The sequence below is a fragment of the Meriones unguiculatus genome, chromosome 18, assembly GCF_030254825.1.
Source record: "Meriones unguiculatus strain TT.TT164.6M chromosome 18, Bangor_MerUng_6.1, whole genome shotgun sequence".
NCBI classification, from domain to species: domain Eukaryota; kingdom Metazoa; phylum Chordata; class Mammalia; order Rodentia; family Muridae; genus Meriones; species Meriones unguiculatus.
This window is the reverse complement of record NC_083365.1, coordinates 26,704,604-26,732,258: the sequence shown is the minus strand read 5'-3', so window position 1 is coordinate 26,732,258 and position 27,655 is coordinate 26,704,604.

The following is a 27,655-nucleotide window of genomic DNA, read 5'->3' as shown; positions in this document are numbered from 1 at the left end:
CTTGTGTTCTTGTTGCTTTATATACTGGTATAAAGTTTTGATGAGTAAATTATTGCTTTGTTCAACAAATATATAGCCCTGGAGCCTTTCTTTGAAGGCTCAGTGCCTTGCCCAGAGGGGAACAGCAACAGAGATGGAAAAGGGTGTGGGGCAGGCATCATGACTTTTCTAAATCTTGGTTTCATAAGCTGTTAAACATACAAATACAGCCTCTGCTTTGAAGAGTTTCTGTAGCAATTGAATTGGATAATCCATACAAAGCCCCAAACACAATTCTTTGTAGACTGTAAGTACTTAATCAATAGGTCTATTATTAGTGTTATTGTTGTTGATATTCATCGCTGAGAAGAACAGGGCCTCTGTTAGAAGAACCAGGAGCCTTAGACAGGAGCAGCTGTGTTCCTCCGCGTTCTCCGTATTCATAAATAAAAATCATTATTGCCATGTTAAAAATCTGCATTGTATACAATGTTACTGTCATTTGGCCAAATTTAAAGGCCAGGTTTTTTTTTTTTTTTTAAAGCTTCATGCTTATAAAAAGTTTTAATGGAATCATCTTTTTCGAAATTGTAAAAAGAAAAAAAAATGAAAGAAGAAAATATCTCACTTTTCTTCTATGTACAAGGAATAGTAAGCAATCATATCTACTAACTAGATAAAAGTAGCATTTCATAGCAGCCAGAGACCTTTTACTTTCCACGTGAAAAGCACATCAGAATTCCATCTAGCAGGTTAATATTATGAATCATTTATTTTCCCCACTAAACGTATATACTTTGGGTAATACGGCATGATCATGAAGTAAAATGGAAATATGCTTAAGGACCCAGCACTGTGCAAACAAATTTTTAATATGTAAAAGGTTTGTGCAGTTTTAAATAAGGCAGTGCCACCCAGCATTTTCGCATGCTTCACGAGAAAAAGATGCTAAATTTCCTTGACCTACTTTCATCTTCGTGTTTAGGAAACAGTGCCTAAGAAGTAAACAAAGTATTTGTGCCTCACGTAGGAGATGATTATTGTTTGAATTTATGATTCATGCCTCGAGCAAAATTTTGTTTGTGGCCTCATTTGCAACCATAATTTACAACTTTACCAGGGACATGCAATGTATTTGGAAGGTAATATATCAGGCTTGCTTTGTACTGGAGCAGTCTTCTGGCTCTGGGTATAGTATTTTCCGTGTTTCTCTTAGCTATAAAATTTCTAGGCATAACATTTATTGTAGCAAATATGGAAATTTCTTAAAAAATTGCATCCCCCTTAGGAATCTCTTATTGTATTTATATTCTTATTATGACTAAATCCAACTAGTGTTTAAGGGAGTTGTTGATCCTGCAAATATCTGGCTGCAAATGTGGAGAGATTTAATCTTTGCAGATTTTTTTTTAAAGAAAGATCGCATCCTTTTTGCATTTTGTACACTCCTCTGTGAAGCCACTAAACAATCTGTGAGTCAAATGCAATACACGCATATGCTCTAAACATCCAGATTTCTTCCTATTGTAAATAATAAATAGGCTACCCTACTGTAAAGTGCAAAATGTTCTTTTTGATCTGAGTTAGTGAAGAATTTCCCACAGTACTCGGAAGTTCTGCTGTGCATTCTGATGTCAGTTGTTTCTGGAAATACATATGGAAATTCAGCAAGGTGTATTTGTATTATAAATAAATAAATAGGCAAATAAACAAATCACTCCCAAATTGCAAAGATGCTCTTTGCAGCACTGCCTGATTTCTTTATATCTTCCTATTTTGTATCCTTTATTACAATAATCCTTCTAAAGAATAACGTGTGTTTCTTCCCACTGATTATTTAAAAGTTAATTTTGAATTCCGGTAGTGTGAAAACTTTGCTGCTCGGCCAGAAAGCCGGTATTTGTACTAATTTAAAGAGCGATCGGGATCACAGGATATAATTGGGAATTGATAAAATTATAATTTTGGTATTTGATTATCCATGTTTTAAGCACAGATAAAAATAAGAAATGCCAACTCCTCTGTCCTCTGAAATAATTAGTGAGAAAGTGAAAAGGGAAAGCTGAGGAAAGTTTTAGACTTTACAGAAATGCTTTGCAGCGAACCTTGTAGTCCAGCATTCTGTTGTGCTGTGGTGAATTGCCTAATCCATAAAAACTACATCAACCGAAAATCGGGCTTCTCCAGAAGGCTTTTCCTTTATCAGAATCTTTGGAATTTTTCCTGGCATAAAGGTTAGTTAGATTATGTAGTCCGAGAAACAAAGCAATCACTTGTATGGGCAGGTACGGTAGGGAAGGGAGACTCGGCTAATGCCGTTAGTCATGATGCCTGGACTTCAAACAGAATTAAAACTCTGTTTAGTAAAATGCAGGCTCAAGAACCATTCCGGCAGCATTACATACTTCTTTTCTTCCTGCAGTAATTATTCATTCCGCTATTATAACTAACCACAGTAATTTTCTTAGAACAAAGGAAAGCAGGGCAACAATAGTTTCCCAAATGACGAAGTTTAAATGCCCAAGGTCAGAGTGTAACATTTTGATTTCCATAGTATTTCAAACGCTACAGGCCTTATGTAATAATTTTAATGCGAAAAATATGTAGGCCACGCTTCGCTGCTCTTTGCATATACTGCAAAGAGAGGGGGAACCCTTAAAAATTGCTTAGCTTTAATTGAGCAAAAGGATTCACGTGTGATCTGAACTTGCGGCTCGTAATTCCTCTAGACAGCTTTGGTTGCCGTGTGATGATCCGAATTAAATCATGGAACAGCACTGAACTGGCTAAGCGAACGGGCCCGTTCTTTGCTATCACCTGGTGACTTAACTCTTTGCAGGGTTCTGGGTTTGGGACTCCTCTATGGTGATCTTGTGTGCTTTTCATTGCAAGGGGTAGAAAAGCAGTCACGGGTAGAATCCGCCTTGAACGTTTTAGCCTGTAGGTGGCAGCATTGTCAGGTTTTGGAAGTGTGAGCGCTGAGGACTTGGCTGTCTCTCTCTCTCTCTCTCTTCTTTCTCTCTCTCTCTCTCTCCTCCAGCAAGTCTCCCATCTCTTCAGGCCGAGCTAACATCATTACCTACTCCTGTCAGGTAAAAGTAAAATGGGGAGAAATGTCAAAGCCAAAAGAATTAGACTTGATTCGCTTTGGTCTGTGTTTCATTATATTTCTGATAATAGGGTACATTTGTAATTCTGAGCCGAGATGAGCCGAGATTTCGCTGAAGGAGGTGTCTGGGCCGTCAGGTGTTAACCACTGGCAAACCCATCTCCAATGGTGTTTTACCATTTTGGGAAGGGAAACTACTGTTTGTGGGGAATGATTAAGTTAATCATACACAGTTTGAACACTTGGTACCTTTATGGGGCTTTGAGGTTCCATAGCAAAAACAGGCCTTGAGGCCCCCAAAACTCTCTGGGTATCCTTACGAAGCTTGTCCCCACTTTTCTACTTCCTTCCCTCTTTTATTCCCTCTGTTTTTTTTTTTTTTTTTTGTGCACAGCCATTAATTCACCCTAGTTAAGTTACAGGATGATGTTTCTACCTTGTCTAAAGTAAAGAGAAAAGAAAAGAGAGTGAATTTTTTTTCTTGACATCTTTGTGCACTGCTGATAGTTTAAGATTATGTTAATAGAATATGTAACACATGCGTATAAACTAATTCCTCTTGCCCAGAGGAGCATATGCCTGAGGACACTAGTGGATGGCAAAAACCATGGCTAGGACTGAGCTGTGTTGATGCTGGAACATTTTGTATACATACACACCCATCATATACAAACCCTATGAAAAGATTAACTTGAGAATTAGCCACAGTACGTGATTAATGGCAGGAACCCATAAAATAGAGCAATTGCGATAATGTCTAATCATATATGTTACGTAAACCTCATGAAAAGCCTTCTGGAGAGCTCCATTTATTCTTTCCTGACTGCAGCTGACCGCTGGCAACTGAAACGTGAAACACTGAAGACACGGATGAGGGGCTGCTCTGTGCAGACCTTGTGTTGTCTCTCACAGGGCCTTTAGAGATCTACCAAGCATCTTCTTCTGACACCTCTCCCGCAATCCTCCTGCTGGAGAAACTTCTCTCGGTGACAATGGAAGCCATGTAGTGTCAGCACACTGTTTTAAGACCTCAGACTAGGTCATTCAGTCACCGGATCCTTGCGGAAAATCGAGTCTGAGAGGAAGATTGACGAAATTGTTTGTGAATCCCTGCCTGTATAAGACAAAATTGTTTTCTCAATAAATATAATTAGCTGTATACATCTCAGTTGCAAGAGCCAATGCTGACGTTGGGACCAGCTCTTTAACTGGAGTAGGACCTTTGTGGTCTCTGGAGGTAACATGCATAAAGCAAAAGAAATGATTTTCCGTCAACACTAAGTAGACAGGTGCTTACATCGAACAGCATTCTAATATGTCTCTGAATATTTATGTCTTCTTTTTCAAATGCATTGCCCATGAATGTCACAGCTGTCAAACATCTGTACACAAGAAGATAAAAAATGAAATTAATAAAACGCAGAGCCATACTTAGCTTGCTTGGGACATCCCCTGCCCAGCATTTTTTTTTTTTAATTTTTTCTTTTTCTTTTTTTTTTTCTTAAAACAAATGCATGTCTATTTTAAAGTTAGCTGGGTTTTAGAATTTTGATACATCTGCACTCTCTAAAAGGCCAAGAGAGATGTGAGTGGACTGGCTGTGTTTAGGACAAGCGCCGGGGCCTGCCTCTGTAGTCAAACAGCAAAATAATCAGTGGCATTAATGACTGAGGAAACCAGAGTCTGAGGGCTTTCCAGCTGTTCCTGCTGTCCTGGTGCCTAGCGTGCTTGGGTGCCGCAAACAAGATTCTGACAGGTTGTCACAGCTCCGACCTGATACCCAAGTTTGTGAGGTGTGAGGGTCTTAAATCTTTCTTCTCTGTAACTCGGAGTTTCAGCTCTTGCAGTTCATGCCAAGAGAAGCCATCCTGTGCCCTCAGAGTTATAAAGGGACCTGGCTTTCAGAGCAGAGATGACTAGATAGGATAGTGAAGATGAAAGCAATAGAAAGCGGTCCTTTGCTTGCTATTACCCAGCCTCTCTGCTTCTCATGGTAACTGAAAGGGTCATGTGTGTGAGGGGAATGCTTTGGGATGAACTCAGCAGTCACTTGACAAACACTTATTCCTAAGAAGTCACAGATTTTTGGGGTGTCTCGCTATTACTGTTACCAAATACACCTCAGGAAAAAAATATTCACCACGCTGGCTACTTCCATGTCTATCCTGAAGTGAAAGATGTATATATATATATATATATATATATATATATATATATATATATATATAATTTAAAAGCTGAACCAGAAATATAAGCTTAGGAACTCTCTTGTTTCACCTCAGCTGAGACTTGTCTTGTACTAAAACTCTGCAAACGGTCACATCAGTGTAAAACATTTCAGTTCAGCAAAGCTGATGCTATGGTGTCCACAATTTGGCTCTGTGGCAGGTATCTTATCCACAGATAGGAAACAGCCATAATGAACATGGCCTTCATTCATATGAGAGTCAGGAGAGAGGATCGCTCTGGTTTCGTCATATGCTTGTGAAAAACAGATCCCCCGTGGACCCAGTTCTGATTGAGGCAGCTCACTAGGCTTCCCTGTTTTAAAGCAAATTTTAGTTGGTTTGGTAGTCTCATGAGATGAATACCTGAAGGATATTTATATTATAAGTTCTACAAAAGTAGTTTTCTATGTGGTTCAGTTCAAGTTCCTTTGGCTGGGACTGTGTAATTGACAACAGGTCACATAGATAAAACATGAGCCAATTTCAATTCAATCACTTAATTTTTTCATATTTTATTTTAATTCACTTCTTATCAGTAAACATGGAGGTGGTAATATTGATGTGGGGTCGTGCTCCAGGTCAACTCCTTTTTTTTCTGCCCGTTGAAACCACTAGTTGGGGTTTGAGAGATGGCTCAGAGGATAAGAGCACTTGCTGCACAAGCAGAGGACCTTGGTTCAAATCCCACCATCTATGAAGTAGTCAGGTCTGGTTGCTTACACACACACTTCTAGCCCCAATATTGTAGTATGGCAGAGACAGGATGATGCTGGCTACCAGCCTAGTTTCAAGTTCAGTAGAGATCCCATTTCAAAGAAACATGAAGAAAAATGATAGAACATCCTAGATATCTGCTTCTAGCCTCTGCATGTGCACACACACACACACACACACACACACACACACACACACACACACAAATTAAATGCAAGCCCTTTCATTAAAATACAACACACTGCATTTTCTAAGTTCTCCCCGATTTTCTTCAGAAAGCATTTATTCTGTATTCTCTCTCCCTTTCCTAACAGGATGTATATTTAAATAATTGTTGTCATTTGCATCAGGTTTTAAACAGTTATTCAGATGTCTGCTTCTCCCACTACATCATACAATGGCAGCAGGGCCCCGGGTCTGTGCTGTCACAGACCTGTGCTCTTGTTTGAGGGCTCCTTACAAATGCACCTTCACTGTGGGTGATGCTAATTTGTTGTGGTGCTAATTTCTTCTTTTGTCTGCCGGTTGCTTTCGGATGGCTCATTTGGTAAGAAAATAATTGTACAAATAAAAATATAACCTATAGTTTAGCCTTGGAAGGCTTCTAAGGCTTTCCACGACACACGCACAGGCCATCTAAAAATACCAGCCATCACCAGCAGTTCACTTTTAAGTTCACGTTTCAAATAGATTGCATCTGTTTCTAATCAGGTAACTGAATGATTAGCAGAAGAAAACATATGATCAGAAAGCAGGCAATGCTTGCTGATATGTATTACTTTTTAAAGCCTCCCAAACCTAAAGTCAATAAAGAAATTGTACACAGGGCAAGAAGAGCTAGATTAGAGGAAAGAGTTTCGGCTGTAAACCCTTTTGTGAGATGTTGTAAAAACAGCTAATTTAACTGACGGGTTGAGGCGCTGGGGATGGACATGCGAGTAAGGAATGTGAGAATGGATGGGGAGAATGGTGAGTTGAGGAGTTCTGAGAGCCGCAGTTGGGAAGAAAAAGTTTACTAACTCAAAAGTTAATGAGCAGAGGATTTTGTTCCCCTCTTTTTTATGGAGCTATACTTTTGCCTCAAAGAAAGCTAGTAAGAGTAATGGGGGAAAGCCCCAACTCTGATAAAAGAAAATAAACTGGGCCTATTGCAAATAAATGTTGGAATGCTCTTGGTTTACTTTCATGACTAATGGGAGAGGGAAAAACGAGTTTCTTGAGGTAGTATATCATTTTAAGATCATACTTATCTCTCAGCTTCATCCATCAAACTGAACTCTCCTTTTGAACAATTTTTACACCATTGAGCTTGGAGTTCCCAGAAGGAAAGAACAAAAGCAGTGTTCTCTACTTCTGATTTGAACCAGACACAACTTACTTCCAAACTGCGTGCTGTCTTTCCGTTACGCTCCCTTGGAATATGATCAGATGTCCCGATTCTGCAGAGAAGTAAGTTTGTGGGATGAAGCCCGCTCCTGGCCTTGCGCTTTGTGATGGTTTCGCGGGCTTACGCAGGATTTAGTATAGAAATGGGTTATACCTTTGTGTGAGCCCTCTCCTTACTCAGCGTAGTCAGAGCTCACTGGAGGAAGAGAATGCTAAGTTGGACAACACAGTGTGCCCACATATATACTCAAACATGCGACAAATTCTGGATGGGATCTTTTTCCACAAGCCACAAAGAAAAGCATGCTAAAATCATACAGTCACTGTTACTGCTGTGTGCTAATTTTATGTAAACCCATGGTACACACATGCCCAGCCTTTATTAAATTATTTTTTACTATATTATTATTATTATTATCATTATTATTATCATTAGCTTATGTGTGAAAGCCGTTGAAGGACATCCTCTACACCTTATTGCTTGAGACGTTGTATCTCTTTGGACCAGAAGCTCACAATTTTAGGTAGTTGGCTGTACACTGAGCTCTCGGGACCTACCTGGTTTGGGGTCCACCATCACTGATATTATAGTCATGTAAGTCTAGGCATTCCTGGCTTCTATGTGGGTTTGAGATATTCAAAATCATGTCTTCATACTTGCACGGCCATCACTTCCGTTTACTGAACCGTCTCCCCAAACCTTATTGTTAGTTTTTAACTTGGAATGTGAGACCCAGGTAAGACATGAACTTCTAAGTTCACCTTCAGTCATGGGACAGCTTTAGAAAACGTGGGGGTCATAGACCTTTTAAAAGGCACAAGCTAATGCCTTAAAGATGGAGCTGGTTTCCGCCTTCCACCTTCCCAATGGTGAGTGCTCTCTGTCACGAACAATTCCACATTTGGCTAAGGCTGAGGATCTGGCTTGCTTCCATGTATGTGGACCTATCTGCATTGCCCACGTGGCACGCTGGGGTTGGCTACCCAGAGGCTATTTAAGCTGTGGGCTGGCTTTCCCCAGGGTCAGATGATTGTTCAAGGTTCCTGAATAAACTGCATTGAAAAAAAAAAAAGGCGCAAGCTAAAGAACTTTAGCCAATTTTCACTAAATATAAAGAACAAAAGACTCACCTGCTACTGGGTTTATATTTACCCACATGCCATCCTTCCCTAGAGGAAGGGTGTTGCAGTTAATTATCATAATCTAAAAATCACAATTTGTGGTATCAGCTTCGCTAACTTTTACACAGTTTACAATTAGTCCTGAAGACTTGAAAAGCAATGAGGTTACTTTTTTAAAAAATGATTTATAATTGTATAAATTATAAATGTGTACGTGTATCTTTGTGTATATATGTGCATGTGAGCGTGGGGTCCTATGAAGGACAGAAAAGGGATTTTGATCTTCTGGAGATGGGTTGAGAGTCAGGTATGAGCCACTCAATGCATGCTGGGTACTCATCTCAGATACTTCTCAAGAGCAGCTAGCACTCTTAACTGCTGAACCATCTCTCAGTCCAGGGTATTAGGTCTCTTCCTGGCTAGTTTTATTGTCACTTGATGCCCATGGACTGATAGAATAGTTAGTTGGCTTGCTGTACATATTAATATTTTCATAAGCTTGAAGAACATGTTACATTACTCCTCAACTTGTCCTGGCCCAAATAATTTTGCATTCCTTAATCCTGCTCATATATCTTCCTTTCTATAACAGTTCATAAAAACTGCATGCTCAAAGAACTTTATAACCTTACCTGCCATGTCATGCACCTTATATTCGTTTCTCACAGGTAAGGAATGGGAGTAAGAATCTCCTCCCTAAGCCATGATAAAGCAAAGCATGTAGGGTTCACACTGCTCCTATTAATGTTGCATGTTCACATCAGAGTTTATCTTTTGCTCAAGACATCCTATAAAACATCCATTCTAAAATCCAGACTTCACACTTATGTGAACCAGTTTACACCATGGAAAACAGACCACTCACCAGTCATATTAATCTCTTAAACATCAAGGAATCCAGGCAACAAACACTTGTTTTTATAGAAGAACTTGGTGTAAGCAATTAACAATCAAGCCCTATACACATAAACACACTGTAATTAACTGTTTAATAGTTAAACTTGCTTTTCAATTTTTTTTCCCCTTTGAGTGCAGTCAAGGTGAATTACTTGATTTTTCCATCACTAAATGCTGCAACAGCTTGGTCTTTTGCAACTCTCCCGTCTCCACATATTTTCCTATACCTTCTATATTTGACAGTAAAACTGCCAAGCCCCATTATTTCCAACTGGCAGCAATTTAATACATAGTTGAGTCAGTTGTTTAACTAAATAAATTGCTTAAAGTTAACTCCATTTGTAAGACCACAAGGTGTTTCTAGAATGGGCTGCCCTTTTATATCATAAACCTGGATTAGGTTTACAACCCCATTTCCCCTTAGCAGTTTATAAATCAAACAAAGAACGTAGAACAATGCATAAAAATCCCCGTGAAACCACCCTCAGAGTTTCTGTTAATGAGAAAAGCATACTCCGAGCTGGATTTACTTTGTACACTGGAGACTAAGAGTGGTTTAAAGTAACTGGAGTTTGAAGGGTTACTCAAGCTCCTTTCAGAGCGATCACCTCTGAAGCTATAATTTTGTGAAGCCACAGCCATCCGTTCAATGCTTTGCACATAAAAATGGCAGGACATGCTAAATAGCTCCGAGCTGGCCTTTCACCCCTTTTGCTCATACTCATTAACACTGAACCTGACAAATGATCTTCGAAGCATGCAGGAGAATACTGACTTCCTTATGATGTCTCTCTATAGGTGCTCATTAAACATAAATGAACAAATGTACAAACATACAACATACAATGCCCCAAATGAACGCCAGTAATCTGGTCTGGCCATAACATTTTTCCTCTTTCAACCAATTGGTCATGGGGTTCTGAGACAGTTTAAATGTAACCACTGCCTTTACAAATGATATGCTTGAAAGACAAGGAAGAAAAGGATTACTGGAGCATTTCTCTGAGACTCTAGTGACTTTTATGAAAATGAGTATACTTGGATTTCATGATTTGAAGATCTGTGTTTACACAGGAAAAATGTTGCAATAGGTCTATATGCATATCATACTTAACAATACATAGTTTTTAGATTTAGAACTCTAGTGGTGATGACAGGGTTTTTGAAGAACTGCTTATATTCGGTAAATGACATCTTTATGATAGTGAGCTGTATAATCTCTTTTATAAAATTAGTGAATTAATTTATTCACTTTAAATTCCAATGGTAGCCACCTCTCTTCTCTCCTTCCAGTCCCACCCTCTCTCCCTCTCTCCCCATCTCCACTCCCCTATTTTTCAGAAAAGGGATGTCCCTTATACCAACCCACCTCAGTTCATCAGACCTCAGGATATGCATCAGAACTGAGCATATCCTCTTCCTCTGTGGCCTGGCTAGGCAGCCTCAACAGTGGGGAGTGATCAGAAAGCAGGCATCTGAGTCCCTGTCAGAGACTGTCCCCACTACTCCCCTTACTAGAAGACTCACATGATGTCTGAGCTGCCCATTGGCTACATCTGTGTAGGGTGGCTAAGTCTAGTTCATGCATGATCCTTGATTGGTGCTTCAGTCTCAGCATGCCTCTCTGGGCCCTAGTTAGTTGGCTCCACTGGTCTTCTTGTGGAGCGCCTATCAACTCCAGGTCCTTCTATTCTTCACTGCACATTTCTGCAAGACTCCCTATATTTCACCCAATGTTTGGCTGTGAGTCTCAGCATCTGTTTCGATCCACTGCTGTGTGAAGCCTCTCAGGGAACAGCTATGTTAGGCTCCTGTCTGTGAGAATAGCAGAGTACCATTACCAGTGTCAGGGGTGGCTTTCTCTCCTGGGGTGGGTCTCTGGCTTGGCCAGGCATTGGTTGGACATTCCCTTGATCTCTGCTTTATGTTTATCCTTATACATCTTGTAGGTAGGGTAAATTTTGGGTCAAAATTTTTGTGGGTGAGTTGGCATACCCCACCCTCTACTGGGGGTCCTGTCTAGTTAAAGGGTGCCCTCTTCATTATCCACAACCCTTGCTACTAGGTGTCTCAGCTAGAGTCATGTAGTACTTGAAACCATTGCCAGGGCAATAAGACAACTAAAGGAGATCAAGAGTATACAAATTGGAAAGAATGAAGTCAAAGTATCACTATTCACAGATGATATGATAGTATACATAAGTGACCCTAAAAATTCTACCAGAGAACTCCTAGAGCTGATAAACTACTTCAACAAAGTGGCTAGATACAAAATTAACTTAAAAAAATTAGTAGCCTTCCTGTATACAAACTTATAAAGGGTTTGAGAAAGAAAGTAGGGAAACCACACCCTTCACAATAGCTACAAATAATATAAAGTATTTTGGTGTACCTCTAGCCAAGCAAGTCAAAGACCTCTGTAATTAGAATGTCAAGTCTCTGAAGAACGAAATTGAAGAAGATACCAGAAGATGGAAAGATGCCCCATGCTCATGGATTTGTAGGATTAACATAGTAAAAATGGCTGTCATATCAAAAGCAATCTACAGATTCAATGCAATTCCCACCAAAATACCTGCACAATTCTTTACAGACTTTGTAAGAACAACTTTAAATTTGATATGGAAAAACAAAACAACCAAGAATAGCTAAAACAATCCTATACAATGAAAGAACTTTTGGAGGTATCTCTATTCTTGATTTCAAGATATACTACGGAGCAATAGCAATAAAAACTGCATGGTGTTGGCATAGAAATAGACTGGTCAATCAATGGAGTCAAATCAAAGAACCAGAAACAAACCCACAGACTTATGGACACTTGATTTTTAACAAAGGAGACAAAACCATACAATATAATCCCTTTTATTATATCCTTTTTATTGGAGGTTAAAAACTGCAATGTAAGTAGAGATCGCTGGCTAACAAGGAATTTTCACTCCTCCATAGCTATGCTACTGAAAAGAAGACTCCAGAGGGACATTTTATACCTATTTATTCTTGCATACAAGTACATTGCAACATGGAGAGAATTAATGGAAGCCTCATCCCATATCTTCTCACCAGGGCTGGCAAGTCAACCTGCGGCTTCCCCCACTTACCTGTCTTCCACCTCACTTCCTTCTCTTGTTCAACTTCATGTAGGAAACAGAATAATGTCTAAAAGTCGGAATCAAGATCTGAACTGGTTATTTCTTAAATTAACTTTAAATATCAAGAAGTCAAAAAATGAAGACTGGTTCTCTCTCTCTCTGATTCTTTCGCACATTCTCTCTAACACACACACACACACACACACACACACACACACACACACAGTGAAGAATAAGTAGGAAAATATCTCAGGGAAATGAAGCCTGAAGGAGCCAGCCCCAGCCGTTATTTCCCAGGCAGATACCTTCACTTTTTCTGTAGCATACCTTTGTAATCTTTTTCTTAAGTAAGCCTAAAGAAATAATGAAAACTGAATGGTGGGACTGAGACAAAGGTACCAAATAAGCTGTTGCTTTCAGCTTCTATGATGGAGAATAAATCTATTTGAACAAACATCAAGAAAACTGAGAAACATCTACAGCTAAGGCAAGGTAGACAGTATGCAGACCAAGGACCAATGTCTATGCAAATAGAACCAGTGTTTATGTACAGGGGGAGGAGCGGAACATAAAAAACAAGATTAATAAGGAAAATATACAAAATAAAATAATAGCCTAATTAATGATCTAAACTTTTTAGTGAATTCATCAAACTGTCACTAAGCCAAACAGGGCAGCCCATGATTAATGCTCCTGTTCCTGCCTTGACACTTCATGGAGAGTTAAAGTGCAAAGCTGTCAGAAATCATGAAACCTTGAAGTGTAGACACTCCAAAGAACTCATAAAGCGTTTACCCTACAAAAAGCTTGAGAGTGGTGCTAACACAAACAAACAGAAGCAAGAACAAACAATGCCCAACCTCATAAAACATTGATGTCATACGAGAAGTTCCACCTTTGAATCATGTCACTGCCTTGAGAAAATGATGTTTGCAAAAGATACCAGGTGTTACATAAATAGTTCATGCTAAACAGGGCGGCTAAATTTAAATAATTGTGCATATTAGATTAGGAGCATAGATGAACTGTGGATCTCAGGCCACTGTGTAACAGTCTCATTGCTAAAGTGCGTTATGCCCGGATGGCATAATACTCATATATAGTGGATGGAGGCCCTAAAAAGGGATTTGTGAAAACTGCCTCCAGGAGCTACAAGAAAAGCGGCTAGGCCTTGCATCTGAGCCTTGTTGTGTTCCTCTGCCTTTCCCTTGGAGTAATCTGCTGTCTCTAACCTGTTATGCCACTATCCATCATCAACTATGTAGTTCCGTGATCTTCTGTTTGCATTCACAAACATATACTAATTGTTTTGAACTCTCTATGCTTACAGTTTTTCTGGATCCACAGGCTACAGACCTTGTAACCCCAGCATTTGCATATGTTTCTATAGATTTTTTTCTTTCTGTTTTTCTTTCTAATTTGCTGATCACATTTGTAGGTATTAGCTTTGTAAAGTTAGAACCTTCTAATTTATGGCAGTAAGCCTTCCACCGTCATCATTAAACAGCTTTTCTGTATGCTATCTGCTCTGGTGCAGAAAGCTTTGGGTTTGGTCCTGACCCTTGCATAAAACGGGAGACTGAAATTAAGGCCCTTTGCATCATATTTGACAGTATAACATTTGTTCTCCCCAACTTGTGCTCTTGGTTTATGCTTCTTGCCATTTACCTTTATGAATTATTACATAATTTTTTATTGTTTTTTTAATTGAGAGCCAACTACTAATAACTGAGCCAAACCGACTCTGAAGTCACCCCTAGAATTGAACAGTAGCCCTGCTAGCTATGGGCTTAATGTGTAGGGCGGGGATGAAAACTTTATGTGATTTAGGATATAACCCTGCATGAAACCAGTTTCCATTTAGCAGGTTCTTAGCATTTTAATTTCATGACCAGGATCTATCATTTTACTGGGGCCATATGCTTCAGGAGTCTTAACACTAAGAGAAGGAAGTTTGCTTTGAAAAGTGGTGTTAATTTTGATAAAGGGTTGATGTTTGTTTTATTGTTTATTTGTCTCTGTGATCACTTGTGTGGCATGTTTTGATTTAATTGTGTCAAGAATTTCTTTTTTTTTTTTTTAAGTCTGCCTAAGGGCAGTGGATATGGGCTCACTGAGAGGTACAAAGAGAAAAATAGTCAATTCAGAGCAATTTGGGTTATTTTATTTTATTTTATTGCCCTTCAGGAAAGGGTTGAAAAAAATATTTGTGGCAATAACGTCACTTACATGCCAGAAATGATATCCATTTATAGAAGCAAATACTACATATCTTGCAATACTAATTACTGAGGAAAAACAATAAACTACCCAGAGACACCTAAAGTTTGCAATACTGAAAAGAGCCAACTCCTAGGGCCTTTACAAATGGAACTTTCATGATTCATTTCACAGCCACATAAGATAATCCTGAGGCTGGTGCCAGATCCAAGGTAATCTCTACTAAATGTCAGACTCTACAATATTTTCAAGTTGTTGCTACAATCAGTATTTTTTTTATACTTTGCACTCAGAACCACTATAGCAATGATTTCGAGTTTGTATTCTTGCCTCTTGCCTGCTGTGTGTGTGTGTGTGTGTGTGTGTGTGTGTGTGTGTGAAATTTGTGTTATCTATGAGGTTGAAGAAAATTAATTCTTGAGTTGAAAACCTTGCATTTTTAATTAATGTTTACTAAGGGCCCAGCACTGTGCTAGGAAGTTTAATATGTTATTTTCTGAACCTGTCATAGTGACTCTTGTTTCACAATGACTAAAAAGTTGTTTTCAAGTGTATCTGCATTCAGTACAATATTTGTAAATATTCATGAACGTTTTAGGAAGTCATACTTATTTATGCTCACTTATACTTTATTTACCAAATTGATTACTGGTTGGCAGTGTAGCATAAAAGAGTCATACCTCCAAGGTGAGATTAATTGGGTTTTAAATCTCTACCGTTGCTTTCACTAGTAGCCGGCTTTAATTTGCTGTGCCAATAAGTTTAAGCTACTTTCCTTCTCAAATTTGGAATTCACATACAAATACGAGGATAATTATCCTATAACAACATCATGCAGTGGTTTTCAACTGTTACTCGGAGACCCTGTACAAGGGGAAGCATTTATATAGTAACTAACATGTTACTTGCCTGTTTTGCTTCATTTTCTTCTGAGTATACAAGGAACCTTTCCAGACACTGTATGACTTTCTGATGTTTGTCATATGAAAGCAAGTAGATATTTTTATTGGTGTATTCTTGTGTTTAATGGACAATGCTAAAGTATTAGCTTAAAGATATAAATATATGCATGGTTTTAGAAATTAACTCTTCATTCTCAATCATTTCTACCAGTTAATTTTGATCATGTTTTATAATCAAGATAACATTATTATATATACTCATTGAAATATTCTCTTAGTCTATACGGAGACTCCAGAGACATCAAAAGTTAAGTTTAGTTTTTGACTTGTAAATTAAATAACAATACAAATTATTTTAAGTATTTTGTAATTAAAATTGTTCTAAATTTTTTAATACTTACTATTACTTGTTCTAAAATTTTAATAGACAATTTGAGATATTGGTCACAGAGTCAGCAACTGTAAGCAATTTCTCTTACACAGGATAAGGTTTCTGGATATAATGTGATTGTATGGTGACCATTTTATAACATTTTGTTTGAATAGATCTTATTCATTATCACACAGAAAAGGTAATTAGGTCAGTGTTAGTTAACTTAATACTGGCTTATTGTTTCATAATGTACATTAAAACATGTTATCTACTTTAGGGGGTATCAACATTGGCAAATAGGCATCATTAAAAATAGATCCTTAAAAATGAAACTCATCATGTGGTTTTTCTCCTTCAGTTTGTTTATGTGGTGGATCACATTGATGGATTTCCGTATACTGACATAAAGTACGTTGGTGTGAACCTAACCAAGCAAGTCAAAACTTGCATGAAAAAAAATTTCCAGTCTCTGAAGAAAGAATTAGAAGAAGATATCAAAAGATAGAAAGATCTCCCTTGCTCATGGCTTGACAGGATTAATATTATAAAAATAGCCATCTTACCGAAAGCAATCTACAGATTCAATGCAATGCCCATCAAATTACCAACACAATTCTTTACAGACCTGGAAAGAAAAATTCTCACCTTCATATGGAAAAGCAAGAAAACCAGAATTACTAAAACAATTCTCTACAGTGAAAGATCTTCAGGAGTTATCTCCATCCCTGATCTCAAGCTGTACTATAGAGCAACAATACTAAAAACCGCATGGTACTGGCATAGAAACAGACTGGTGGATCAATAGAATTGAATAGAAGACCCTGACAAAAATCCACACACTTATGGACAACTGATTTTTGACAAAGATACCAAAACCATTCAATGGAAAAAAGACAGCATCTTCAACAAATGGTGCTGGTCTAGCTGGATGTCTAAATGTAGAAAAATGCAAATAGATCCATATTTATCACCCTGCACAAAACTAAAGTCCAAGTGGATCAAAGACCTCAACATAAAACCATACACATTAAATCAGTTAAAAGAAAAAGTGGGGAAGACCCTAGAACTCATTGGCACAGGAGACAGCTTCCTGAACAAAACACCAACAGCACAGGCTCTCAGAGCAACAATCAATAAATGGGACCTCCTGAAACTGAAAAACTTCTGTAAAGCAAAGGACACTGTCATCAGAACAAAACGACAGCCTGCAGATTGGGAAAGGATCTTCACCAATCCTATATCTGACAGAGGACTAATATCCAGTATATATAAAGAACTAAAGAAGTTAAACAGCAAAAAATCAAGGAATCCAATTAAAAATTTTGAGTACAGAGTTAAAAAGAATTCTCAATAGAGGAATATCGAATGGCAGAGAGACACTTAAAGAAATGTTCAACCTCATTTCTTCAGGGAAATGCAAATCAAAACGACCCTAAGATTTCACTTTACACCCATCAGAATGGCTAAGATCAAAAAACACAAGAGACAACCATGCTGGAGAGGTTGTGGAGAAAGGGGAACCATCCTTCATTGCTGGTGGAAATGTAAACTTGTACAACCACTCTGGAAAGGAATCTGGTGCTTTCTCAGACAGCTAGGAATAGCGCTTCCTCAAGATCCAGCTACACCACTCCTAAGCATATACCCAAAAGAGTCTCAAGTACACAATAAGGACACTTGCTCAACCATGTTTGTAGCAGCCTTATTTGTAATAGCCAGAAGCTGGAAACAGCCCAGGTGCTCCTCAGTGGAGGAATGGATGCACAAATTGTGGTATATCTACACAATGGAATATTACTCAGCAATAAAAAACAAGGAAATCATGAAATTTGCAGGTAAATGGTGGGATCTAGAAAAGATCATCCTGAGTGAGCTATCCCAGAAGGAGAAAGACACATATGATATATACTCACTCATATAGACATATGATATAGGATAAACCTACTAAAATCTGTACACCTAAAGAAACTAATCAAGAGGGAAGACTCTTGCTAAAATGTTCAATTCCTATTTAGAAAGGCAAAGAGGATGGACATCAGAAGAAGGAGAAAAGAGGGAACAAGTCAGGAGCCTGACACAGAGGGCCTCTGAAAGGCTCTGCCCTGCAGACTATCAATGCAGATAGTGAGAGTTATGGGCAAACTTTGGGCAGAGTGCAGGGAATCTTATGAAAGAAGTGGGAAACAGTAAGATCTGGAGAGGACAGGAACTCCACAAGGAGAGCAACAGAACCAAAAAATCTGAGCACAGGGGTCTTTCCTGAGACTGATACTCCAACCAAGGACTATGCATGAAGATAACCTAAGACCCCTGCACAAATGTAGCCCATGGCAGTTCAGTATCCAAGTGGGTTTCATAGTAATAGGAAGAGCGACTGCCTCTGACATGAACTGATTGGCCTGTTCTTTGATCAGCTCCCCCTGAGGGGAGAGTAGCCTCACCAGGCCACAGGGGAAGACAGTGCAGACACTCTTGATGAGACCTAATTGACTAGGATCATAAGGAAGGAAAAGAAGACCTTCCCTATCAGTAGTCTTGGGGAGGGGCATGCATGCAGAGGGTGGAGGAATGGAGGGATGCAGATGGGAGGAGGAAGGGAACCACAGAGCAGATACAAAGTGAATAAAGTATAATTAATAAAGAATTAAAAAAATGAAACTCATACTTTAAAAAATAAATTCAATAAGTTTACACACTTTGGTGAATGAATTCCTCCCCTTTGTGAATAAATTTATACACCTTTTAATAGTCTAAAGAAAAGACAATTAAAACTTGTGCTTTTTTTGCCCCTTCCTTCCTTCCTTCCTTCCTTCCTTCCTTCCTTCCTTCCTTCCTTCCTTCCTTCTTTCTTTCTTTCTTTCTTTCTTTCTTTCTTTCTTTCTTTCTTTCTTTCTTTCTTTCTTTCCTTCTTTTTGTGTGTAGTGCATATTCACATGTACCATAGAGGTTAGGGAACAGCTTTCAGGAGTTGGATCTCCCCTTCCACCATGTGAGTTCCAGAATTTGAACTCAGGTCATCAGACTTAGGAGAAAGTCTTTACTTGCTGAGCCAAATTTCTGCCTCCTCTCCCCCTGCCCCCTTTTCAATGTTGTTGTGTTCAGGTGTTGCATGCTTTGTTGTAACAAAAGATAACATTCTTTACGTGGATCAATTCTTAAAATGGAGAAAATGTAAAACAAAACAAAACAAAAAAAAACAAAAAGATGATTATCTTATACTTAGTATAAACACCAGTAACTCTATGACTGTGTCCTCTGCACTAGACTGTGTCTCTTATAGTATCAGGTACCAGCTTTGATGAAGTATTGGTTTTTAGTTCTTCAATGTAGGTGTATAATGATGAGCTCATGAAAAGTCCAAATTGTTTAGTACAAGTTCCCAAACTAGAAAATAAATATGACTGAAGTCGCCCGAATGGAAAAATCAGTACAAAGGGAAAACAATGACATTGCCAGCTGACTGGCTGAATTAAAGACTTAGTTGTTATCCTGAAGGCAATTTCAGCCTTGGCTGAACTTGCTGTTTTGTTTCATATTTTGGTTATGGAGGCCAGAGGATTCTAACTCTTGCCAATCACTCAAAGAAGGTGATGGTTATGATGATAATGGTGGTGGTGGTGGCGGCAGCAGCGTATGCACCACAGAAATTAGCGGACCAACTCACCGTTCAGAGAGTATCCATTATTGATTAGTTCTAATCTTTGAAAACTATATCAATCTCACTGTTTTGTTTTTCCTGGGTTACTGTTTGCACTGATCACACACACACACACACACACACACACACACACACACACACACACACACATCCTTTGCTGGGTACAGCTGCTGTAGCAGGAATTGGGGTAACAGCATCACACTGAGCCTGTCATTATTGGGTTTGTCACCTCCATACACTCTCAGTAAAAGAAATATGTTTTCTTTAACTGTGTCCTCCGTGAAACCAGAAAACAGTTTTTAATTTTCATGTGTTAATCCTTGAGTACATTTTTAGTCATTTTTGGAAAGTATGCACAGGTGTTTTCACTTCCAGTCAGAGTACAATGGCAATCTCAGATAACACAGTTTATGTGATTCCTGTATGATTTTGGAGAATCCTTAATCACCTTAATGAAGAGATTTTCTTTCTGATTCATAAGATTGGTGGCGACACAGTCAAATGTAAAATTTGAACATTATGTGCTGAGATGCAATGCTTTTTGAAAACCTGAATAAACCACTAAAACATTAATGTTTTCTATATTATGAGGTTGTGATATTACAAAATTATGGATTGGAAATGTATAGGTGAGGAGACGTTAACAGAGCAGGCATGGCTCACGATAAGCTGAAATTTCTACACCATCACTAGTCTTTAGTCAAGTTTGAATATGTCATCAGAGAAGAACAGGTGATTAGATGAAAGGACTATGCTAGGACTCAATCCCTGTCTACGTAAAAATCCAGGTAAGGCTGGATTTCCTCCTTAGAATGAGCACAAACAACATGTTAGAAGAAGCTGAATATGGAATGAATATCTACCTTTATTATAAAGCTTCTTTTCCTTCATGGAGGTGGCCTCTTTGTCAAATACTCTTCTACTACATCAATAGAGTGTCATCTCCTTCTCTCCTCATAGTATGAAGAGGAAAACATTATTTGTAACAGCTAACCAAAACTTGGCAGAAAGATGGAGTGTTTCCCAGACACTTAAAGCAAATGTTACAGCATGGAAGAAAAAGGACCAGTGACTAATCGGTGCCACCAGGAAAGCAATATGGCTTCTACTTCCTGCAGCCTTGCAGAATGGGAGCCAGTATAGTCTATACTCTAGGCTCTCTTTCTTCAAATTCTCATTGACATTTGCCCTAGGATGAATGAAACTTGGGTTGGTATGGTCCACAGAAGCTGGGGCATGGAGCATGGTAAAAAAACTGGAAAAGATGGAACGTGTGAAGAAAGGACGAATATTCATTTATAGGGAATGCATCAAGGAATAATGAATATTTTTGAATGAATGAACGGATATTGAATAGATATAATTGCTAAATCATAAAATATTTACACTCATTCATAGAGTTCGAGAGCGTCTCCATGGTTTTGTACTTTGACAGAATTAGTTTCTTTTTTTCTTTTTTTTTTTTTTCAATGCAGTTTATTCAGGAACCTTGAACAATCATCTGACCCCGGGGAAAGCCAGCCCACAGCTTAAATAGCCTCTGGGTAGCCAACCCCAGCGTGCCACGTGGGCAATGCAGATAGGTCCACATACATCTAAGCAAGCCAGATCCTCAGCCTTAGCCAAATGTGGAATTGTCCGTGACAGAGAACACTCACCATTGGGAAGGTGGAAGGCGGAAACCAACTCCATCTTTAAGGCACAGCATTACGCAGCTCTCTAGTTTCCCCTTTTTGTTTTAGACGCATCAGGCAAGAGTAGAGGTCTGATCTCTGATATTAGAAATAGACTGGGACTTTGTACTGATGTTCATTTAGGTGTCATCCACCCAAAGAGCATCAGACCCGTCCGATACCTTTTTCTCAGAGGAGGGACCTGGGGCATTAACCCGCATGCAATCAGACATGCTCTTCTCTGGGTCCAAAGCGGCTGACCCTGAGTGCAGTGCTTAGCCTTGCATCCTGAGCGTAACATTTTAGCTTTTTATGGTAGCCAACCATGCTTGGAGAGACTGTCCTGCTTCAATGGCTGTAAAGGCCTGAATGGTCATGGCTGCATTACGCTGTTGTGAGACTCTAATCTTGCATATATACCACAGGCAAACCAAGGAGACCAACACCAGAAGGCCTGCTAACGCTCCCATGCCCGCCCATTCCTTCAGATGATTCATGGCTGCAGCAATCCATGATGATAATCCTGTGGCTAGTTCTGCTTCCACTCTGGTAGAATTTACTGTGACAATGGCCACTCTCAGCTGCTCCATCGTAGTATCGAATTCTCCAGTCCAATTACCTAAAATATAGCTCGACAATTGTTTAGACAGATTTGCAGCACAGGAAAAAATCTCGTTATATGCTAGTGACTCAAGTCCAGCATATTTTCATTGACAGCCAAGTTGAGTGATTTGCCATAGGGTATCAATTTGCTCCTGCACGAGGTCAATCCTCTGATTGAACACCATCAAGCTTCCTTTTAGTTGAGCATTAATTCCTTTTTGTACAACTAAGGCATGAGCTACATTGGCTAAATGATTATTCAGGGTCTGAGCAGTCTGCCCAGTATGACTCATGGCTAATGCCCCGGTGGTAGCTCCAACAGCCGCCAATGAGATGGCAGTAATAATGGTGGCTGTAGTTCCAAGATCCCTTTTCTGTCTGAAGAGAGTCATAGCGTGAGGGGCATCAACGGGCACAGGCACCCAGCGAGGCATGCGATTAACCAGGGCATACCTAAATTTACTAGCATTCCAGCATTGGGCAAAAAAGCAAGTATCATTACCACAATTACTTGGCTCTATCTGGCTAATAATGAATAAAAATGGGGGATATAAACAAACAGGTGTGGGCTTATAGAAAATATTATGAGAAGCCTTAACCTCCTCATTGGAACATCCTGCATCAGTTCTAGAACTAGCAGTGGTGGTGTCCGAGGTCTGAGTAGGTTCAGGAGACCATTGCCCACAGGGGCGAGACGTGCTCCATGCCAATTGACTAACTCCATGTTTTCCTCCACTTTTGAAAGTCATTAGTTTCTAATTCATGTAAATCTTCTGAAAGTGACAAACACTGGAAATTTTGATAAAAGAAAGGGAGACTCAAGAAAGAAAGTATAGTTTCTTTTGTCAGGAAGGCCTTCAAAGTAAGTGCTGACGTGGGCAAGCCTTGAACCCAGGGAGAACAGAAATATTTGCAGATGGCAGGGAATACTCTAGAGCAAGAAATGTGTACATAAACAGCATGGGTGAAGGTGTCTCCAAAGGGACTAGGAGACAGAGGCTGAATAATGAACGACTTTGACTATCAGAAGATTTTCCATGACCTATCAGGCCTCATGGAATACAAGGAATAGAATCAGAGGGACAAAATTAAGGCAGGGCATGTCTTCATGGTGGCTGAGAAAACAGTGACCTCTTGTCCCACGGCTACATGTGGAAAACGCAGTGGCTGTCTGAGCCTAAGTTCCTGTTTTGTGACCAGACTTCACACCGGATATGGTCCATGATGATGAGTGAAATTCATGAACAAGTCTATGGTGAGCTAGAGCACTGTTTTTCTCTTGTATCTCCCTTACAGCGCGTCCCTGCTAGCAGAGCTAACGTTAGCGTGAGCTCTCTTTTTTGACAGTCAGGCTGTACTGGGTCAGTCACTCACTGAGGGTATTTGCCAGAGCTGCGAAGTGTTTTGGAGCTTGGCATCTGTGAAAAGGGGGAACCCTTGAGGGTGGGAAGGTTTGACAATCTCTTATACATTGAAACATAAAATCCTTTAATAAATTTGTCCAAAGCTAGCCTTGGGACTCAGGGACAGTTTGCTCAGTTGCGTCTGACAAACACAACCCTGCGGTTATGACATGCAAATGAAAGTCCATTGTAAATGACAATGGCTTTGAGGTGAAGGAGGAAGGAGTGAAAAGGAAAGTGAGAGGAGCAGGATTAAGTTATGTTTATCCTTGTTAGGGAAAACTTGTGGTTTTCTTTTAATATAATACTGCAATAAAGGAAAATAGTGGATTGGCTTAAAGAAATTGAAAACCTCTTTCCCAGGCTTATACATACTTTAGCTTCACAGAAGGCAATCATGTTTTGAAACTCCACCCATAAAAATAAAAAAAATTACCGGTTTATTTGAAATTTATTCTATGTACAGTAAATGATTAGAAGTCATAACTTTCAGTGGCTTTATGTGCGTGTGTGTGCATGCACAGGTCTGTGTGCTTGTGAACATGTGTGTGTGTGCATCTGTGTCTGTGCACGTGTGTATATCTATGTAAACATGCATGTGTGTGTATGAGCATGTGGGAGCACATGTGCATGTGTTTGCATGTGCGTGTGTGTGTACATTGAATTTAGGGCTTTATACATGCTAGGAATATGCTCAATCACTCAGCCTCAGGCCTAACTTATATTTTTTTATCTTGAGGATGAAAGAAAACAGTAATGAGAGGTGATGTGGCACGTCATGTGTAACATCATGACTTTTAGTTGTATTTGTTGCTGTTCTTTAAAAATTCCTCCTTGTTTTCTGCTGTAGTATCTTCGCTATATGTATTTTATGCATATTACATTTTATATGTATACTTTTAAGGGAGGACCACATGGTGTAGGTTCCCGGAGAATTTTTCACTTAAATATAAAGTTTTCATTAATGAGAAGTAGCAGAGATCCTCTATAGAGTACAGAGCCTCTGTGTAATATAGGTCCTCTCTAGAATATAAGTCCTCTTATAGAGCCCTCTTGTGTTGTGGGAAATTCATCAGGTCTATAAGGAGAAGCAGATCATGCCGTTTTTGTAGTGGTAATAAAAGTAACAGAAATTGATTATGCAACTCAAAAAAAGCACGTAAGAGAAAGGACCAGAAGTTAACTGGCAGATTATGAGATTTAATACAACTTAGATGTCCTCTGTGTATAAAAGTTGTTCACCAAAGTACCAAGTCACAGATTCTGCCCCGAGTGGCTCCTGGAGACTGTAAGCTGTGAAGACAGTGAGAGTGCCTCATGCTAAGCTTCCTAAGAGACCCGGCTTCTGCTAGGATGAAAGCTAAGAGAGGCACTGTTTGCCTCCTGACGCCAAATAGATTGTGTGTGATGATACTTTACAAACCTTCTGAGGGTCATAAGAACTCTTGGCCCAGTCTGAACGACACTCGCTGGGAACTCGCGCGGCAGCTGGGCAGATGGTAAGCCTGAAGTTATATGGCTTTCATAAGTCTCACGCAAGTTTTGGATGCTTAGGCTTTACCCAGGTGTCTAGTTTGTTAGCTCTAAACATACCATCTTAGACCTTGAAAAGATGCTTCAAATCTTCCCTTATGGTTCCAGAGACTTTTAAAAACTCGGTAAGCTAACAGAGTTTGCTTTCAGAGCCCTTGGGAGGTCATTCACAATGTCTATATCCATGATGCATTTCTAAAGGTAGAAGTAATCACAGAAATGACAGAGGTGCCATTCTACACGGCATGAACTGCTCTTTCATTCATTTCATGATCCTCCTCAATGAGGACAGCTAATGGTGTTTCCATAGCTAAGAGTTAATGGCCTAGGACAAAAAGTAAGCTGTAAGCATATCACTTTCCATGTTTAAACGTTGTGTATTTGATATATGAATGAATCCTAAGAAATAGCATTGATTGGTTAAATATAACAAAGTAAAACAAGTATCCATGTAAAATTAGTCTATTGATAATTCGATGTTGTATGAGCACTATTTGAAAATCGTAGTCATAATAAATCCCTTAAACTTTTAAGATTATGCTTTAAACAGACTTCTAAGAAATATATATATATATGCAACTTTAGAGACATTAAGTTTGGAAAAAGGGGAAGCACTAATGAAATCAGAAGATTGTTTTGAAGTGCCCCCAAATTACCTTCAGCTAAAAAAAAAAAAAAAAAAAAAAGGAACATTTACTGATTACCGGCCTTCACTTACTAGTTCTTATATGGTGATTATTAAAATGCCAGATGAACTCAGTCCTTGTAACATCCCTTTGGATAAGTATTAATTTTCTGACCTCATTCTGACATGAGATAGCTGTACAGTAGGGTATGGAGTACCTTGTCCATGGATAAGAATGTAGCAAACAGTGACTTGGGATTTGAGCCTACACTACCCTTGTAAACCCAATTTCTTATTTGTTGTTTTGTTGTTATTTTTTTATTTATTACAATTTATTCATTGTGTATCTCAGCTGTAGCCCTCTCCTTCGACCCCTCCCAATCCCACCCTCCTTCTTCTCCTCCCACGCCCATTCCCCAGTCCACTGATAGGGGAGGTCCTCCTCTCATTCTGACCCTAGTCTACCATGTCTCATCAGGACTGGAAGACCTCTATGTCCTGGTAAGAATGTTCCCCCTTCAGGGGAGGTGATCAAAGAGCCAGCCACTGAGTTCATGTCAGAGACAGCTTCTGTTCCCCTTACTAAGGAGCACATTTGGAGACTGATAGAAAGATCTGGAGGGGACTGGAATTTCATAAGGGGAGCAATAGAACCAAAATATCTGAGCTCAGGGGTCTTTTCTTAGGCTGATACTCCAACCAAGGACCATTCATGGAGATAACTAGAACCCCTGCCTAGATGTAGTCTTTGGAAGTCCAATTTCTTAATCACTTTATTAACCAAATTTTTGTTAGAAGATACAGATGACTAAAAAGAGCTAGCACACTGCAAATTTCTCTGATTTGTAGAAACCCAGACTGAATGAGGACTGGGCAAGCTATATTCTAGACACCTCAAGTGTATGTTAGGACTGTTCATTACAAACATTCTGATGGTCTACAATAGCTTCTGATAAAGACAAGGGATGAAAGCAGATAAACAATGGTATAGGTGTGATGGTTAAGATGATGAAGATGACTGTTAAAGATAAAGACACCACCCTATAACTCAAAAATATCTTCTCTGTTTTTTTAATTGAAAAAAATTTTATACTATGATCATGTTCTGCCTCAGCTGTTTCTAGATCCTCCCTACCTCTCCACCCATCCAAGTTCATGATTTCTTTCTCTCTCCATTTAGAGAACAAATGTGAAAACAAAACTAACAAACATAAAACCAACCAACTAACCAACCAAATATCCAAACGAAAAAAAAACTCTCCTCTTCCTTTCTTTCTCCCTTTCCAGCTCTGTCTTTTTCCCTCTCCCTCTGTCTCTCTCTCTCTTTCTATTTCTGTGTCTCTCACACATATATACACACACATACACACAGACACAGACACACACAGACACACAGACACACACACACACACACACACACCACAAAAATTGGGAATAAAAATCCTCAAGCAAAAGAGGAGTAAGACAAAAAAATAAAAAAAAAAAAACAAGCAAGATGAAAAAATGTTCACAGGGAAATCGTTGAGTTCATTTTGTGTTTAGCCATCTACTACTGGGCCTCCTCCATTGAGACACTACTGGGGAAAGCTAAGTTTTCCTTTGGAAGAGGGTATCTTTTGAAGATAGTTTCTTGATTACAGGTAGGAGTTCCATCTCCGCTTCCTCCTCTCAGTCCTGGAACCCTGTCTGACTTTCACCTGTGTAACTCAGCACATGGTGCCATGGTCTCTGCTCTCATCTGTATATCAGCCTTGAGGTGTTTCACTGGAATCACCCTTCCTTCCCTCTGGCTCTTACAATCTTTCTGCCTCCCCTTCCACAGAGCTCCCTGAGTCCTGAGGGGAGAGATTTGATGAAGACATCCACTTAGGATTGAATGTCCTTAAGTGTCTCACCCTTAAATCAGTTTTTCAACTGAATTCCATGTGAAGGTGTTTCTATAACGGTGAAAATCTATGACAAGTAATATAAAATTACAAGTTACATAAGTTTGCCTAAGTGATGTTTACCAAATAGCCTTCCACTCTCCCACAATTTATAAAACTAAGGATTCATTGCGCTCATATTTACATTCATATTTCGAGAGTAAGTACATATTTATGCCTGAATGGGATATTTTGAATGTTTAATATATTTAT